This window comes from Halyomorpha halys, unplaced genomic scaffold, assembly GCF_000696795.3.
Source record: "Halyomorpha halys isolate HHAL.00 unplaced genomic scaffold, Hhal_1.1 Scaffold390.1, whole genome shotgun sequence".
Lineage (NCBI taxonomy): Eukaryota > Metazoa > Arthropoda > Insecta > Hemiptera > Pentatomidae > Halyomorpha > Halyomorpha halys.
This window is the reverse complement of record NW_027112043.1, coordinates 85,526-104,095: the sequence shown is the minus strand read 5'-3', so window position 1 is coordinate 104,095 and position 18,570 is coordinate 85,526. Positions and strand designations below refer to the sequence as shown.

The 18,570-nt window shown below is 28.9% G+C and overlaps 1 protein-coding gene across 3 annotated transcripts in view; it reads right to left on the bottom strand.

The window, feature by feature from the left end:
• Oct-TyrR (Octopamine-Tyramine receptor) overlaps positions 1-18,570 on the bottom strand; it is a 287,359-nt gene that overhangs the window by 254,236 nt on the left and 14,553 nt on the right. For 2 of the 3 annotated variants that reach the window (XM_014422850.3, XM_014422849.3), the window contains exon 2: positions 6,222-6,266. The exons of the other annotated variant lie outside the window; for it this stretch is intronic. The gene's annotated coding sequence lies outside the window, so the exon portion shown is untranslated. The remainder of the gene's footprint in view (positions 1-6,221; positions 6,267-18,570) is intronic. 3 annotated transcript variants of the gene reach the window in all.

The window sequence follows — 18,570 nt, the reverse complement described above, 5'->3', positions numbered from 1 at the left end:
ATTTAATTGCTTATGATAAAATTTATTATTATTATCATAAAACTATCGTTTGTCATGAAATGTCTTAATATCATAAATTGGCGCTTCTTCTGAAGTTATCAGGAAACACCTACCTTTTTACTCGAATTTTTTAATATTCCCAACGAATTACTAGTGAGCCTAATATGGAGATATCTCATGTTAATTAAAGCCTTTTGAAGATGTGTTAACGTTTAGTTCAATGATGAACAATCAATAAACACATTTTTAAAAATTAATATTTTTTAAAAGCGGTTTCAAAATATTTCATGTGTAAATCTTGGCAAAGAATTAGGAAATTCATATATACATATGAATTGAGAACATTACTTATTTTATATATATATATATAAAGAAATTTCAATCCCGTTATTTATTTTAACTCCATTATCATTCATATCTCGAACTTAGGCCATCCTATTTAAGAGTTTAGCAGATAAAAAATAATTTACTAGATTACATTTATAAATAATTTGGGAGTTTAAGCAACGAATTCGATGAATTGAGTTATGTTGTGCTTTCTTAAAAAGTAGAGCATTGAGCCAATTATTATAAAATACGCTATAGATCAAATCCAGATCGATTTATGACTTCTTTCCTGGAACTAATAAAAAAAGCGAGGCTTTACTACTGCGGGGGGGGGGATAAGATTCTTTTTGATGATATTTCTTGGCACAAAAGATTTCTTCAGACAGCATAAAACCGTTAAAAGGACATTAAGGACCCTACTTCAGAAAGGACATTAACGTGCTAATCCCCTGATTTCCTCGGCAAAAATAGGCCGGAAACTCTCGCCAGGAATATGATTCAGGCCCTAATAACCGACTTTATCCTCTCAAAACCCACGATTAATTTCTTAGCAGGCGGAGGGTCTAATTGATCCAGGGGAAGCTCTTGCAGATAGAAAAAAATATAAATAAATTACTAAGCTGAATAGGCCACGAGTTCTCCCAAGAGACGATTTTTTAATCGTAAAACCTCTTCGGAGTCATTTTTCACTAGCGAGTCATAAATAAACGTCAGAGGAGAGCTGACCCAAGAGTAGTTAAAACTCAGGCCATGTTTTTATAAAGTAGGGGGATGTGTGAAGGGGACTAGATTGATTAGACTTGTGGTCAACATCGGATTTTCAACTACCATCAAATATATAATTATTTATGACGTTTGTAATTTATCTCATTCTTCTTTGTTTTTTTATTAGCTACTTAGAAAATCTCAGTCTTTCATTACTCTAGCAACGTCATTTTCTTTTAATTTGTATTAGTAATAGGCTACCAAGTAAATTCACTTAATTTATAAAGTTCTATTAAAATAATAATACTTTATTTATGCTGGGAGGAGTGGATGTGAACTAAGTAGCCTCAGATATACTTAATCAAAAATAAAAGAAATATAAATAGTCATTATAAAAATAATTATAAGTTACTTTCGAACTTTAATTAGTTGGACAATAAAAATAAAATATGAAAAATAGGCTTATGTCTTTAAAAAAAAATGTTTAGCAAAGACATTTTCGGTTAATGTCTATTCGTTCTTGTGAGAGAAAGAGTTTTAAATTGAGGAAAATTTTAAAATCTATAAGTTCTTAAATATCACGTGTCTTCTTTGGCATATTATCCAGGACGAAGGAATCCCAGATAAAAAGAAAAACTAACCTATCAACGAAAAAATTCTAATATTTAATATTTATTTATGAACTGTTTAATCCAAACTAAAAAAATAAAATAGTATCTGAATGAGTAGTTTCGATTTTTTACACAAATGATCCATCAAGTTGAGTCAAAGCCTTTTATTTTCTCCTATTAGATGTTTGTTAATAAAATATTATAGTTTTTGTACCAAACCCCTTACTAAAGGGATGGAACTATTAGCAACATAAAATTTGATTGATTATGTATTGAAGTATATTATAACCCTAAATTTAGTAACAGGTAATGTTTAAACACGAATGCATATGGTGTAATTGTTATATTTCTTTTCTAATTATATTGCCCGATTTTTAATTTTAAAATCATCTAGCGTTCCAGTCTGCTTAAATTTGCTAATAAATTTTACAATTTACGAAAAGATGAAGCTAGACTTTTCTTTTTAAATCTCGCTTTGAAACAAATAAAACTAGGGTAAACCGAAAAGTAGATATTACAAACTATCACAATTACCAATGAAAGATGTACAATCAAAATACTATTTGAAACTCTTTACTTATAAAATACAAACAATTGTAAATTAAACCCTACAAACATTCCAACATATATGATATGATTGTAAAGATTACTAAATCAACAGAACTATACTTGAACAGTACTGCCATGATACAGCGATGGCCAAACAAATTCTTTTTTCCAAATGCGGGCAAGGGGCTGTAGAACATTGCCTTCTATATCTACCTATATTTTATGTATGTTATATATGATACAGTCTGTTATAGAATCGAATCGAAAGAACAAACACAACAAATAAGAAAAATGAACACTGAATCATTGAACTCTACGATCTTTAGATTGTAGTGATTCCTGATCTATATATTTTTAATTTTATTTATTATTTTTAACTGTCTGTTTGTTGTACCACTTATTTACTTTTATTTTTAACCTCTTATTTTTTTTTTTAATTTCCAATTGTGTTTATAATGTATATTGTACTAAAACCAAATGTAACTAAAAAATTATTATTGGCATTATTTTTTATTGCTAATATTTAATTTAATTCATAGTATGGAATCTATAAAATGTATTAAGATAATTATCCCATAGGATAACTTTTTAACTAGTATTTATCGAAATATTCAACTGTACTATCTAAAAATAACAAAACAAAAAAACAAGTAAATATGATGTAAATTTTGGTGTGATGACACGAAACTGATTTGTAAAGAACTATACCCGGTGGAAGAACTCCACTAATTTAAACTAATCAGTAAGTAAATATTGGGTACGACAGATATCGAAGCTTCACACTTTTTAAGATCATCTTCATTACTTTTATTATTATTTATAATTTTATTACAATTTTATAACTTATTAAATGATTGACTTAAATTATTAACTTATTAAATAATTGACTTAAATTGTCAACTTAATAGATTATTGACTTAAATTGTCAACTTATTAAATTATTGACTTAAATTGTTAACCTATGGACTTGAATCGCTAGCTTATTATCATTAGTATTTATTACAATTTTATTTATGGTCTGTTTATTACGCTTGTAAGTAATAGAGACACTATAGGGATCCTTTGCTAAAAGCTCTCTCACCTCAATATACTGTAATCAATACTATCACTTTTTCGTTCATATTCAATTTTAAGAAGTGTCTTCTGAGACCGAATGTGATGTACAGAGGTAATTTCTGATAATTATTAATTATATATTTTTTTATAAATGTGAGTATTTCATAGAGAAGAATCCTGAAAACATCATAAATTATTTTATGTATTCACACGTATTTCAATTATTCTATTTGTCCAATTACTGCATTTTTATTAAAAGCATATTTTTATTTTATAACATTTTTTAATCTGCAGAGGTCTTTTTGTCTATCTATTAAACCTGTCGGATTAGTGTTTTGTAAGGTATAAGCTTGGTCGGACGGTTAACTAAATTACTTTCAATAAAATGATTTAGTTTAAAGTGTTGATTAGAATTTTTTATCCTTACGATATTAATACTAATGAGATGCCTGTCTGAGGCCAGAGATAATGGCGAATGTACGTGTTGGTTTTTGTGCTTACTACAATTTGTCGAGACATGCTATTCCATTTTGTTTTAATAGTTTGTAGATTTCCCCCCATAAATACAAAACTAGATGTATATCATTATCTAAGATATAAAACATACACTTTAAATCTGTGCTAAACTATTCGATGATAGAAGTCAGGAAGTCTTTAGAGACGACTGTCAGACACTGAGTAGATGGATTATTGTAATTGGTGGAACTTGATCCAGCTTAAAATTAAGTCGTTAATTTTCCCAGACAGAACATATTCCTTATTCTGATCTTACAAACTTAGGAAAATTTTATATTTCATCAAAAAAATTATGAATTTTAACATTGTTGTATTTATTGTAATATTTGACTTTAATATAAACTTAAATGCAAGAAGAGAAAAAAAACATAAACAATTAAACTCTTAAACCGGAACACTAACTCCATCACTCTTAATCTAATCTCTCTCTAATTGCCAATGGTTTCTACTCTGATTGTGTTGTTTCGCACGAATACCTTAAATTAGTATCAGCCTAATTTGTTTTTATCCATACGAAAAACGTAACAATTACAAAAAAATAAATAAACCTATTAGGAAATATAAATTGTAATGAAAACAATATTATGTATGTTTTCAGGTTTGTTTGTTATTACTTTATTTTTCTCTGAAAGAAGGTTGTTGTCTCGTTTAATGTTTTTCAGGTCTGATGAAGACTGAAGTTATAAAACAAGATAAGTAAGGTAACAAAACAAATAAGATTTACATATTTATGCATGTTTAATGACCCTCGTTCATCTCAGAAAAAATATTGTTATTATAAATAGTAGTTTAATCACTTTTATTCTACAGTATATTCTAATGGGCCAAGGACCTTCAATTTGTACAATTTTCTCGGAATGATTTTAGACTATTTATAAAAAAAAAATGTATGTATACAGTTGAAATATGCCATTTAATAAAAATACTCCTACCATTTTTTTATGATATACTGATAGAGTTTTTACGTAAGGGGGACACTGTGAATGGAATTAGGCTTCCGAATGGTAATTCCAACTCTCCCGGCAACCAAAGCCCCGAAGAGAGCTACCACCAACCCCCCTAAATTCAAACGGTTACTGACTGTGGCTTCGAAAGTTCGAGAAACTTTGAGAAGCCAAAAACTTTTTCTCTAGTATAAAAAAAAAACAATGATTCTCAGAGATCATTGAGCCATATCCTTATTTATTTATTTGTTTTTATTACTAATCTTTTGTAAAAATTTTCGAATACAAACCGAACAGTAATTTGTTTAAACTTTTTCGAAGACTTTTTCAGAAAATATTTTTGTTTTTTGTCAAAAAAGATTTAAAAATAAAAAAAGGCAAATGAAATACTGATTAAAAAATACCAGTCTTTTATTGATCGCAGTACAGCAAAGAGCAAAATTAATCATTGATTATATTTTTATACCCAAATTATGATAACCCACATACATTTTGTACTTTATTTGATAAAATTATCGTAAATTATTTTTTCCACAAGTTATATATTTTTTTAGCATAAATTCCTAAGATTTTAACGATTTTTCTTCCATATTTAATCTTTTATCATAACTATTAAGAGAAGAAAGTTGGAAAATCGAACTACTAAATGACCAGTGTGATTTAGTTTAAATGATTTATATGTGTAATAATCTTTGTTAGAGGAATTATGTCCATTATTTCTTTCCCTAAAATCCCTCTGATAAATTAAAAAAAAATATTTTTAAATTCTTAACTGATTGAGAAATATGTAAATAATAAATTAAAAAAAAAATATATATGTATGTTAAAAATTTTTCGTAATCAAAGTAAAAACAATTATAACATATAATAGAGAAATCGACAGCCCAAACTATAAACAACCACCTTTTAGTAGCAACAGTATTTAAAATAAAACAACCTTCAATTAAGATACCTTAATGTTAATGAAAAGTGTATTGATTATCATTCCGCTGAGCGGAAATAAACATTATCAATCTTCTGTTTTTTTCAGAGGAGCTTCCCAAAATTCTATCTATCTAAGTAAGTTTTAAGTATATCAGTATAAAAGAAGGAATAACTAATTCTAGCTTCTTTATTTATCCCATAGATGAAACGTCTTACTAGGTAACACACTTTGAAAATTCAAGTTTTTTTTTTATACTGTGATATGCATTAATAAAACTAAACGATTTATTTTTTTTATTTTTGATAGTTATTAGGAAATAAAAAATCGTTTAACTCGCCAATCAACTTTTGAAAAGGATTTTTCGTGAACCAAAATTTAATTAGAGATTCTTTCTTGTGTTTTATAATATGAGTCGTGTTTCAGAATCACAGGTTAATTAACTTTTATAACATTTATAATTTTTTTTTCGTGAATTCCTCACAAACTAGGGTTAATTTTATTAGTCAACCAGGAAAATATCTGGTAATAAATCATACAAAACCACTGGGTCTGACGTCTATGACATGATAACATAGAATTTATACTTACGAAACAGACTACTGTGCAGACTACACCGAAGAAGTCCCAAGCTGCCTAAAAAAAAAATGGAGAAGGAATCAATTCACTTGAAGCAAAATGAAAACCAGATAGCTAAACAATGGTACAAAAATAAATAGTTTTGTACAATTTAATTCACTTTTTTCTAGACCGTCACACATCTTGTTATTTTTCTTCAATAGTCCTCTTGAACACTAACAGCAATATTATAAAGTGGATAAACTAGAAAGTTATAGACGGGGGTGGTGGGAGGGGAGAATCTAGAAGCATCTTAATAAAAATTTTCAGATTAATGAGGAAGCGAATTCAAACTTTACGGGATCGAGTGTAATAAAGTTAAATATGTTGAGAATGGACCATTTACCTCTGCCATTTGAGGTCATAATATCTTTATCTGTTAATTAAATTTCAAATTTTTCAACGATACAGGAATGAATTATTCATAAATGTGCTGATAGAGAACTCGAAAGCTAAAAGTATATAGATTTAGTTACTATTATATGTAAAAATCTTTAATGTGGAAGTTCTTAAATTGAATTGCCATTTAATTCGTCTTAGTTTTAACATCCTAACTTCTATGCTTGACATTTTTTTTTAGTTCACTAAACCGAAAAACTAGTGTTTAAACCTTAATCCTTATTCGAAAACCTAAAATATCCTGTTGTACAACATCCTTTAGTAAGAGCGCACGTTTATCTCTGTCGAACAGATCCACTGCGTAGGATTTAATCTGGTTAATCTGTAGAAGCTACTAGCTTAGGATTCTCATATGGGTCTGAAACAACATGATGTTCTTAGTTATTTTTTAATTTAACATTTACTTGCCAGATAAACTTCAAGTATATTTGAAAATAGCTCATCGCTAGCTATAACGAACTTTATTTGGAATTGATAAACAGCGAGGAGTTTTGGAGCTTCAGTTATTCAGTTCTTATTTAGTTAATTACCATTATACGCTATTTTAGTATAACTAAATTTATTTATTAGCACCCCAATTCACTGCTGATAGACACGGAACTAATTTTTTCCTTGAATTGAAACTGTGATAACATTCGATTCTGAGTACAAACTGATTTTTTCATATCCTACACGTATAAAAAGTATCCCAACCTTAGGTGGTAGGAAACTAATTAAAGTTTTTAAAATTAAAAAGATCCTAACTCCTACATATTTTCTCATCATCCGATTCTTTTTTACTAATAGATTATTCCAAGTAAACCACAATGGTTCCTATTCATCCCTCTATTTTCAATCCGCTGGTGTTCCTCAAGGTAGTATCCTCGAACCCATCCTCTACACCGTCTGTACAGCTAACATCCCAACAAATCCTAACACTATCCTTACCACGTATGGTGATGACAAATGTGTGTTCACAGTTAATAATAACCCTTCGATTGCATCCCAAACTCTCCAGTCCCACATCACAACCCTCGAAGAATGGTGTCGAAATTGGAGGATGAAAATAAATCCCATAAATCACCTTTACTCTTGGTCATAAACCTGCTGACTGCCCTACAGTATACTTTAATAATGTGACTCTTATCCCTGTAGAACAGATTCGTTATCTTGGACTATATTACAGCACTTACTAGACAAACGGTCTGAACTTCCAACTCATTACAAAAGACTGATCTACATGACAATAATAAGGCCCACTAGGAGGTTTGGGGCTCCACTAAACCTTCGAATTCCTCACGTATCCAATCCTTCGTAAAATCCTCAATGCTCCTTATTTTTATTAACAAAACCACCCATAAAGGCCTAAATGTTCCTTATGTAACCGATCTAGCCCGAATCCGATATCATTCTTTCCATTATAAGCTCTCTAACCACCTCTAGTTTCTAACCTTTCTTCCTCTTCCATTCCTGCCAATCCTCCGAGGTGCCTGAAAAGAAGATGGGCTTATATTGTAAAATGTTTTAAGAGTTCTACTACTGGGTAGTTTCTTTACATGTTGTATCATATCATTATGATCTTACTTCAAATTTGCTTGTTGTATTTTATATACAGTTGTCAATGTCAATAAATTAATAAAAAGAAAAAGAAAAAGAAAAAAAATGTTATAATTTTACAATACTATTATCAATATGAAACTTTTACACTTGAAATAAAAAAAAAAATAATCGTCTCTTAAGATCCAACAGTCTTTCTTTTTTCTGCCGATCTGGGATGATTCTAGGACCTTGACATAAACAACCACCATTTTCATTCAAAGTAGCGGTCGAATAGAGGTTTCCTACCTAATTAATTCGAATGTTAGGAAAATAAAAATAAAACTTTTAAATATATCCAAATAAATAACATTATTTATAAATTATAGTAGAAATATTGTATAAACATTTCCAGTACGTTTTATATTTTTAGGTAGGTTTTTCAAAGTATATTACAATCCGAGCTTGGACTAAGGGATGAAAAGGTAGTAACTTTTCATATGTGGTCGCTATACTGGAGATTATTGCAAGTTGGACCATTATTCCTAGTTATGACAACTACTCCTGGCCTTTCATCAAGTCGGTGAAAAATGTGGTCAGTAAACTCTTGGTCAACAAACTAAAAAATAATGGGCGTGGTCCTTAAAATCAATCATTTAAAATTTATCCATAACAAAAAAACTTCCAGCAAAATATTGGAAAATGTTTGATAAATATTTTTAAAATGTTTTAGGAACGCTAATAGAATTTTAAATTAATCAAATTGACATTTTTTATAAAAATTAAGGGCATTGAAGCATCACAATTGAATTAAATTACTAAATTATGTCACTACATTATACAATATTTTCATCTTCTACATTTATTACATATTAATTAATTAAATAGTTACTAATAAATGTCGCTTGCTACCCAATGACCACTATGTAAGTTTTTATCATATTAATTACAATTACACATTTTTCTAACGGGTAGCCTGTAATATTATGGATAATAAGTTTTTTTTGTTTGTTTTTTTTTTTAAGCAAAAAGGAACTGAGTAATTTACAGTTGAAGGCAATATTCATTTCCCACTGAGTTACATTGCTTTGTCATTATTATTTTTACAGTGAAAAAAAAAAAATATAAGAGGTCATTAGGTTCTCACGTTAATAATTTAAGACAATATTCTTATTCCTTTGTGTCTCATTTCTTTGTTATTATTATTTTTACAGTCTGCGAAAAAATTAAATGAGGTTTTTAGCCTATCACACCTACAGTTGAAGCCGAATTTTTTATTTATTTGTTATTATTTTTCAGTTGTCAAAAAATCAATTAAAAAATAAAATAAAAATCGTAGACCTAAAAGAGGTAGAAGGCTTTAGAATAATTATAGTATAATCATTATTTGATTATAAAACTCGCAAAAATATTTGTTTATAGATCCATCAGATCTAGAACAATTGTCTTAAATCTGAGAGAAAAGCAAAACTATTGTACAAAAAAAAATCATTCTTGTAGAATAATAGAATAATTTATTGTTTAATTAATAAAAAGGTAACAATAAACTTTTAATAATGAAATTTTGTGAATATTATGTAAATTCACCGCTGGATCACTTTATTTCATGAAATTCCAACCGTTAAAACGCCCAATTTTGAGAGAATCAAATATTTATAATACACACACAGTATGGACTTAAATATCGATTAATGACAATCAATACATATATTTTATCTTTTCAACTCCATCTCACTGATTGGACTTTTTTTTTTCTGGCTTTGTTCATTTTCATTCCAGGCCGAGGACAGCCGCACTAATGAGGTGGTCGGCTCCTCGTTAGACAGAATAGTCCGCTTCGGAAAATTCTGAATTAACGAAAGGGCTTCGTTCGGTTTGTTATTGTTACTGTGGCACAATTGGTGCCTCAGGCCATTGTTTTTATTATTTTACGATAATGGACGGTGCGTATGTTCAAATCAAGCAATGTAATAATATTGGTATTCGTTTCAACCCTTTTTTTTTGTCAAACCATCAAATTATTTCGATAGAATCTGTTTTTTTTATTTTGAGGACACCATTCATATCATTAACAATGCTTGTCGAGACATTATTGATTATAGGACGAAAAACAGAATTCGTTGTTAACTAGGCATCAGTGTACGTATATGAAGAGTTTTTTTTTAATGACAGCATTCTTATTTTATAGTGTTTTGACCACCAGATTCATTCACACTAAAGCTAGAAATTAATGAAAAATAAATACAATTATAGTAAATTAGATAATAAGACCGAGAATTTACTATGGAAGTATTGTGTGGTGGACAGCCCTACAAAGGGCTTCCCAAGTGCGAATGGCCAGTAAGATTCATAGGATGGCCTGTATTGGCATAACTGAGGCATTTCGCACAACACCTACTAAGGCATTGGAAATCCTGCTTTCCATAATACCACTTCACTTATTAATTAAAGAGGAAGCGATATTAGCCTATCTAAGAATAAAAAATAAGTATACTGTGGACAGAGACAGGAGAAGTTACTAGTCACGCGACAATAGCTAAAGTGGTGGAAAGTGAGTTACCAATGCTACAATTCCGCTAACCACTTCTTGATAAAACACCCGCTTTAAACACCAGGATTAGTTACCTACACCCAAAGTTAGAGGATTGGGTACAGGGTTTACCCCAGGAGATTATCTGCCCTGATTCACTCGAGAATGGATTCGACAGGACTAACGGAGGCAGGGGTTTAGATAAAAAAAAAATAGCTATAGAACTAAGCTTCCCACTAGGCAAGCACTCGACTGTCTTTCAGGAAGTATTTACCATTTTGTCAGCAGCTTATGCCCTGAAGTCACTAGCTGTGAAAGGACTGGCATCACCATCTTTTCAGATAGTCTGTCTGCCCTTAAAGCCTTGGAGTCACCTAGGGTCACCTCTAAATTAGTTTGAGAGTGTAAACAAGCCTTAGAATCATTAGCATGGTTAAAGAAGATTCAGCTTGTGTGGTTCCCGCAACATAAGGGAATCACAGGTAATGAAAAAGCTGACCAGCTCGCTAGAAATGGGGCTGAGCACCCTCCTATAGGACCAGAACCATTCCTAGGCATCTTTAAAAGGCATCAGAGAAAAGTAGTTCTTGCCTGGACATGGAAGATGAGGAGTCCATGATCCAATATAAGCTTTCAATCCATTCCTTAGAGGTTTTTTGTAGTTAGAAATACTTGATGGATCATCTTTTTCATTTCGTATTATTGAGAGTTTAACTGAATTTTCATTTAAATCAGTATATATAACAAATAGTTTTTAATTTATTACTAACTACAGTCGCACCACATTTTTTTTTTATTCTCAAATTTTCATTTATTGATAAATATTATTATCTATTACAACAGGTATTTGTGATAACTGATCACATTGATCCTACAATAAAATAACAAAAGAAAAAAAATAAATGAAAAAAGGACATACAAATTAATAAAATCTCTCGCTGAATACAGACAAACAGAAGGATAAAGAGAATAAACATAATAAAACTATGTACATAAAACAATAAATAAAAAAAATAATCACTAATTGCATTTAAAACTTTAACTTGCAGTTGCACTACAATTAAATCCGGTGTTGGTTAGCTATATAACTGGACGTGCAAATGGTAGTTGTGATGTTCAATATGATTCATGGAAGGAGTGCTTAGAAGGAAACTTCATATTTTTTTTTTTACTGGCATGATATGTTATGGGAACTATTAGCCTTTATTGGAACTGGGTGGTTTCTGAATAACATATTTTACAAGAATACTTACATTGCTTACCCTCAGGACGTGCTCGAGGATACGGTAAAGCCGAACAAATCACGCATCAGCTCTGACATAAATCAGTATAGGGGCTAACCAAGCTTGTCGTAAATAAGGGTGGATCGAGTGGCATCACTTGGCAGCAATAAATTTCTCCTTCCTCACCGTTCCTCAGCCTACGGAACCAGGACACCTCCGGATTTATAGTGTGGTCCTTGTATATCTGACACTGACTTCAACTCAACTGTTTGAATAACTAAGATCCCATATGGTGTTTTGGTGAGTGGGTTAAAGCAAGAGTGGTGTAAGTGCATTAATCTTTATTTCGAGAAATATATGATTTTACTAGAATTATTGCAATAAATAGAAAGTCTTGTGCGGGAAACCAATTGTATATTAATATTATGTGGGATTATTAGTAAGTGTGTTGTAAAATTATTTAAATTTAATTTTTTTAAACATCTCAAACGACTTTTACTTTTGCAAGAGTCAATGATACAGTGTTTGAGATAGATAAAATAACTAAGACGAACAAAAAATCAGCTTACGTTTCAGTTCTACAGCTGAATACTTCTGGATTATATTTCTAGGATTATTTAAAACACTTTATTTAAACCTTTCATTTTAAAGTCAACGAAGAACGTACGAAAAGTAACAAATTTGAAGAAATATTTTTTTGAAGACACCTTTTGGTATAATTATTTTTAATTTCTTAATATTTTCAATCGTTCCAGAATTTATTTTTGTTCTCTTTTTCTTAAAATCTTGTGCAATTCAATGAAAATAAAAAAAATTCCCATCCATGAAAAGTGGAATTCTAAAATTAAATAAAAACTCCGTCTCCTACGACACGAATCTGGTTTTTCTAATTTGCCAATGCGTGATCATCGTAATTTTAAATAACCTTCAGTCATTTTGTTTTAAAATTGCAGCCTAATCGCTTTTTTTAAAAATACTTTATACATTTCCTGTGATCGGTTACCATTTAGAAGCGAAATAGACGATGGTAATATCGAGTTCTCAGAGTTGTTTTACAATGATCTGAGACTTTCGTGGCAATCTGAAAACAAACAAAAAAATTGGAAACTGGTTTAGAGGACAATTAGCAGTGGGAGTAGATCAGATGTACTAATTTTTTATGATTTTTAAATTCGATATATTTTTAAACAGAGAATTAAATATATTTCTAATAGTTTGAAAATATATATATTCTGGATTATTAAGTAAAATAAAATCATAAATAACAAATTTTTATTTAGTGGTGACTAATACTTTCCTTTCAAATATTCGTTTCTTCAAAAATAAGCAGCAAACACCAAGATTTGTTTAAAATACAAAATAAAATTTAGCATATAAAAGCATCTGGAATTTATTGTGATCTTTCATTCATGACCTAGTCCCTAACTAAATTGGTTTTAGACCTACGGTCTGATGCGTACTGACTATACTGACAAAATATTTTTTTCTTCTTTACTGATTTAGAATTTTTCTGCTGGTTATAAAATAAATAATAAATAAGGAAAAACAAAATTTTTGTATGCATAATATTTGGTGTAGTATTTTATTATAATGAAAAACCATACTGCGAAAAACGTTGATTGGAATTATTGATGACAATCTGACAATATTTCTGCTAACTGTTCATTTTAAACCTATTTGTTAGAGACTATATCTGTAAGAACTAGAAAATAAAAAAATAATTACTTAAGGCTGCATTCCGAAGCAATATTGTATTTATTTTGCATACTATGTTTATAAAATAAATACTTATTACATTTATACATATTAAAAGCAAAAAAAAAATCTTCACAAATTAAACCTTCTTCCAACATTGAATTTCAGATACTAATTAAAATCCAAAACTGAATATTTCCGTTTAGATTAGTAAACTATTTCAGATATTATCTATTTATCAATACAGAAAACAGAAAGACTTATCCAGTATCTACATGATTTTTCTACATTTCAACCATTTAGCAGGTTTGTCCATAACTGAGATCTATAGCATAACTTGCGAGATACCTTTGAAGTAAAACCACAATGCAAGTTATATGTTGATATGGTTTTGTCCAAGTCGTATAATACATGCTATATACTCAAGGTATTTCAATAAATTGCATGAAATGCGACTTCAATTTATGCTTATGGTTGAATTTATTTGTACTATGACATTATCAAAGATATTAATGCACTTATTAAATTTAAAAACATAGTTTGATATGACTTACTCCGAATCTCATTAGTCAGTAATATTAACTAAAATATAAACATACTTTATGTTCAAACTTAGGTATATCTAGAATTATCATGTTTGTAAATTTAAACATACATAAGGCGCGTTAAGCTTACCCACATCTCACAAACCAAATATTATGTTGGTTTTACAAAACCTAATATGCCTTACCGAAGTGGAGAACACAAAAACATTTTTTAAGTATATTGAGATAAAAACTTATATCATTGAAAAAACGGTATGCTTTTGAATAGAAAGCCTTACCTTTTTTTGCTTCTAAGAAACAAAAAAATAGTGTATATTTTTAAAATTTGTTTAATAGGTAAATAACATTAACTTTTTTGATTGGTTAAAAATAAAAACATACTCCTAAGACCAAAAAAAAAAACGATGCTTAATTGATTATGAAGAAGCAGTTAAAAATGAAAAATGCAGGCTGTCAAATTAAATTTTTTATATAGTCTTTTATGATAGATTGAAACCCAATGTATTTGGATGCATTGCTCCTTGTTAATGAAACAATTATCTTCCTTTTCTCTCAAGAACAAAATATTTACTTGCAATATCTCATATTAGAGGTTTTGTTAACCTCGAAACTATTTTTAGTTAGAGGAGGTTATAAAGTTTCGCATTATAAAGAATTGAAAAAAATAACATAAGATAAATAGCTACTAAATATTCATAAGGGTGTTGCCCTTGTGTTGGCCCGATATCGATCCTAGCACTATTAAACTGAACATGAATATTAGTTCATAAAGATATTGCAAAAGCTATTATTAAACTGTGAAAACATATCTTTGAGCTGTAAAATAAATATAAGTATATTAATTATAGTCTTCTGTCATAAATTAATGGTAATAAATATTAATTTAAGTTATATACCTCTGCAACCTTATACATAATATTTATAAAGATATTTAAGAACGATATCAAAGGCTATGGAATTATAATATAAGCTTTATTTCGTAACAGACAGGTCACTAACATGCAAGGTTATGAATAATATTTTCCTTTAATTTGCATAATATAATTTATACTTGAAGGATATATAGTAAAGATATGATTAGATATGTCCAAGGCTATGGAGATTTGATTTTTAATTTTCACTCATTTTTATTCCTTATATATAAGGAAATATCTTTATATATTTTTTTTCTTTTAATATTATTGTTAGGAAAAAAAACCTTCTTAGAATCAAAAGGAAAAAAAAATTATTTTATTTTAAAACTATTATCTGGTTAAAATCATACTGTGATCCGTTCGATTATCAATTGTTAACGTTCATACAAAATATTAATACGTTTTTATAAATATGCTGTTGTGACTTTTAAAATTTGATTATAACTAATCATGTATCGTAAATATTAATTTTGTTTTTATTAATAATATATTTATTGATAGATATTACAATCTGCCACACAGTTGTGGCCAATAGGTAATAGTGATGAATGATCTCATACATACTAAAATTTAAAAAAAATAAATAAATAAATAAATTTAAAAAAACTAAAAGAAAAACAACTCTCTGAAAATATATACAAAACAAAAGAATAAACAAGATGAACATAATCAAACTATCTTTATGAAAAATAAATAAATAAAATAACATAATGATAAAAATAAATATTAATTACACTTAATATAATGAATACATATTTTTTAAAAAAACTAAAACGAGAGCCCATTCTAAACATTTATTTCTGACATTCTTAAGTATTTTAAGGATATAATCATTTATTTTTTATGAAAGGAATATGGTCCGGGTGCGGTCAAAAAAACTCAAATAGTAGAATATACATTTTATTGAGCCAACGTTTCGCCCCACGTTGCAGGGCTTCGTCAGGGCTATTTTGACGGTAGTCAAAACAAAAATCATTTTGTTTTGACTGCCGTCAAAATAGCCCTGACGAAGCACTGCAACGTGGGGCGAAACGTTGGCTCAATAAAATAGTATATTCTACTATGATTATTTTGTTTTGACTGCCGTCAAAATAGCCCTGACGAAGCCCTGCAACGTGGGGCGAAACGTTGGCTCAATAAAATAGTATATTCTACTATTTGAGTTTTTTTTTACCGCACCCGGACCATATTCCTTTCATCTTTACACACGGTCAATCAATATCTTCCAGCATTTATTTTTTAGTATTTATTTTTGTATAAGAAATTATTTAAAGAATTATATATCTCAATAAATATTTCCAATAAAATGCGTTCTAGACCTTTTTTTAATAATTCTGGAGTAGACAAGTGGGATACAGATATCATACACCTAACGTTAATGCAATATACTCAATTTATATAAATTAGAGTTATAAAATTTCTAATAGCTGCCTGCTATAAAAACGGCATAAAGACTTGAGGTGACGTTGGTCACCAAGCTTTTTTAAGAGAATTTGATTAGTCATCCTTCACAGACCTAATTAGACTTTATTTTTTTCTCTCTTGATTTTTAATTTTACAGTTTTTGTTTTATACTTTATTTTATTTATTTTAGGTATATTTTTGAAACATTTTATATTTTATCTTAATGAAAAAATATATCAATTTACATAGTCGACATAGTATCATTTAATTGAATAATATTCAGAAAATGCACAAGTAACGTTATCCTATAAGATATGTATGGTGCGAAACCTCAATTTTAAAATTTTCCCTCTTGAATTGAATAAAATGATTAATAATTTATTGATTAACGATTGACTTTTTTCCTGAAATTATTTTCATACGCATCATTATTTTATTTTTATTTCTTTATTAAACGTGGCATAATTAATACTATTATATGTACTATAGATCCTAGTGCCTGGCTAAAATTTCTGAAAGTACTCCATGTGGAAGAGAAGGAATTTTCAGTTGATTTAAATATGAATGAATTTATAATTCATAAGAATATTTTTAGTAATTTTAAGCAGTTTTTGGAAGTTTTTTTATGCATTCCTTTATAGATGGAAAATATAAGTATTTTTTTTATAACAAGGAAAAGTAGTTAAAGTATAATATTTTTATAGTAAAATATTTCTAAATGATTCCTACTTTAGGTAAATACAGGAACTTAGCCAGTATATTAAATAATAGTGATTCGTTAGAATCTTAGTTTTTTTTAAATAATTTTTTTTATATATTTCTTTTAATATATTTTCTCAAACACTTAGTTAAATAATTAGTTGAAAAGTAATTGTAAGATTTCGAAATATTGCTTTTTTCGAGGAATCAGAAAAATGGAGCATGTATTACAAATGATATAATAATCGAAGAAAATAGTATTTTAAATTTTATTATTACTTTTACAACGAACTAGGCCCATTTCACTACTCTTAAAAGTAATTTATAAAACAAAAAAACAACTTCAAAGATATCTAATCTTCATAAATGAATATGAACGATGATTAAAAAAATTTAAATCTGTACCACTACAACCCAGAAAGGGTCAGGGGTTCAGTACTTTGTAAGAAAGTAAGGTTAATAAACTGACGGTTGTGCAAGGAGGTGATTTGATCAGAATCACGCTCAACCGCCAGATTTTTACCCAATTTAAGAGGCTGAGTGGACCCCAGGAGGGCTCCAGAACCCACAGGGTTGAGTCACGGCTACAGTGTAACAAAAAACAATTTTCTGCCCAGCCGGATTCGAACTTGGGTCCTTGCAGTTAATGAACGATGATTAAATTGTATTATTAGCAAACAAATATCTAGTATATAAGTACAAAATATGATTGTCTATTTACAAAAAAAAAATTATTTATTCCAAATCATGATGATGAATTATTACATTAGACAATATTCGGGATCATTTATATAAACATACTCCACACTGTTTAAGTCAATAAAAAAAATTCAATGAGCCTTTTAATAATGAATATTCTAATAAATTTTACGTGTAGACTTTGCTTGGAAAAGTTATTAAAAATTTTTATTGGACTATAAAAAAAAATCAAGGAATATCTGAAAGACATCGAACCCAGGCAATAAACTTTTTACAACTGCCCATAATAATAATTGAACATTCCCCTTTGACCTCTCCCTTGCCTGAAAAAGCAATCGTACCTGTCAAAAACCAACAGAACCTTTATTTTCAGGGCATATTACTTTGGAAGACATCCAAACAGATCCTACCGACTGGGAATTTTTTTTTTTTTCCAATATGCCAATCTCTTTCAAATATTTCGACCGAACGACATTAACAGATATTTTTATTTAGAGCACTTATCAGCTATCCACAGCAGACAACAGATATCTAATATTTTGTTACAAGCAAAAAAAAAAAAAAAGAAAAATGGACCCTTTATCTTTTATGATTCTTTATCTAAAGTCGACTTTAATTTCCTCTGATACGTACGTTCAACTTGTTCATTTCTGTGAAGATTTATCCAAATTAAATTATTTTTTATTAATATAATTACAT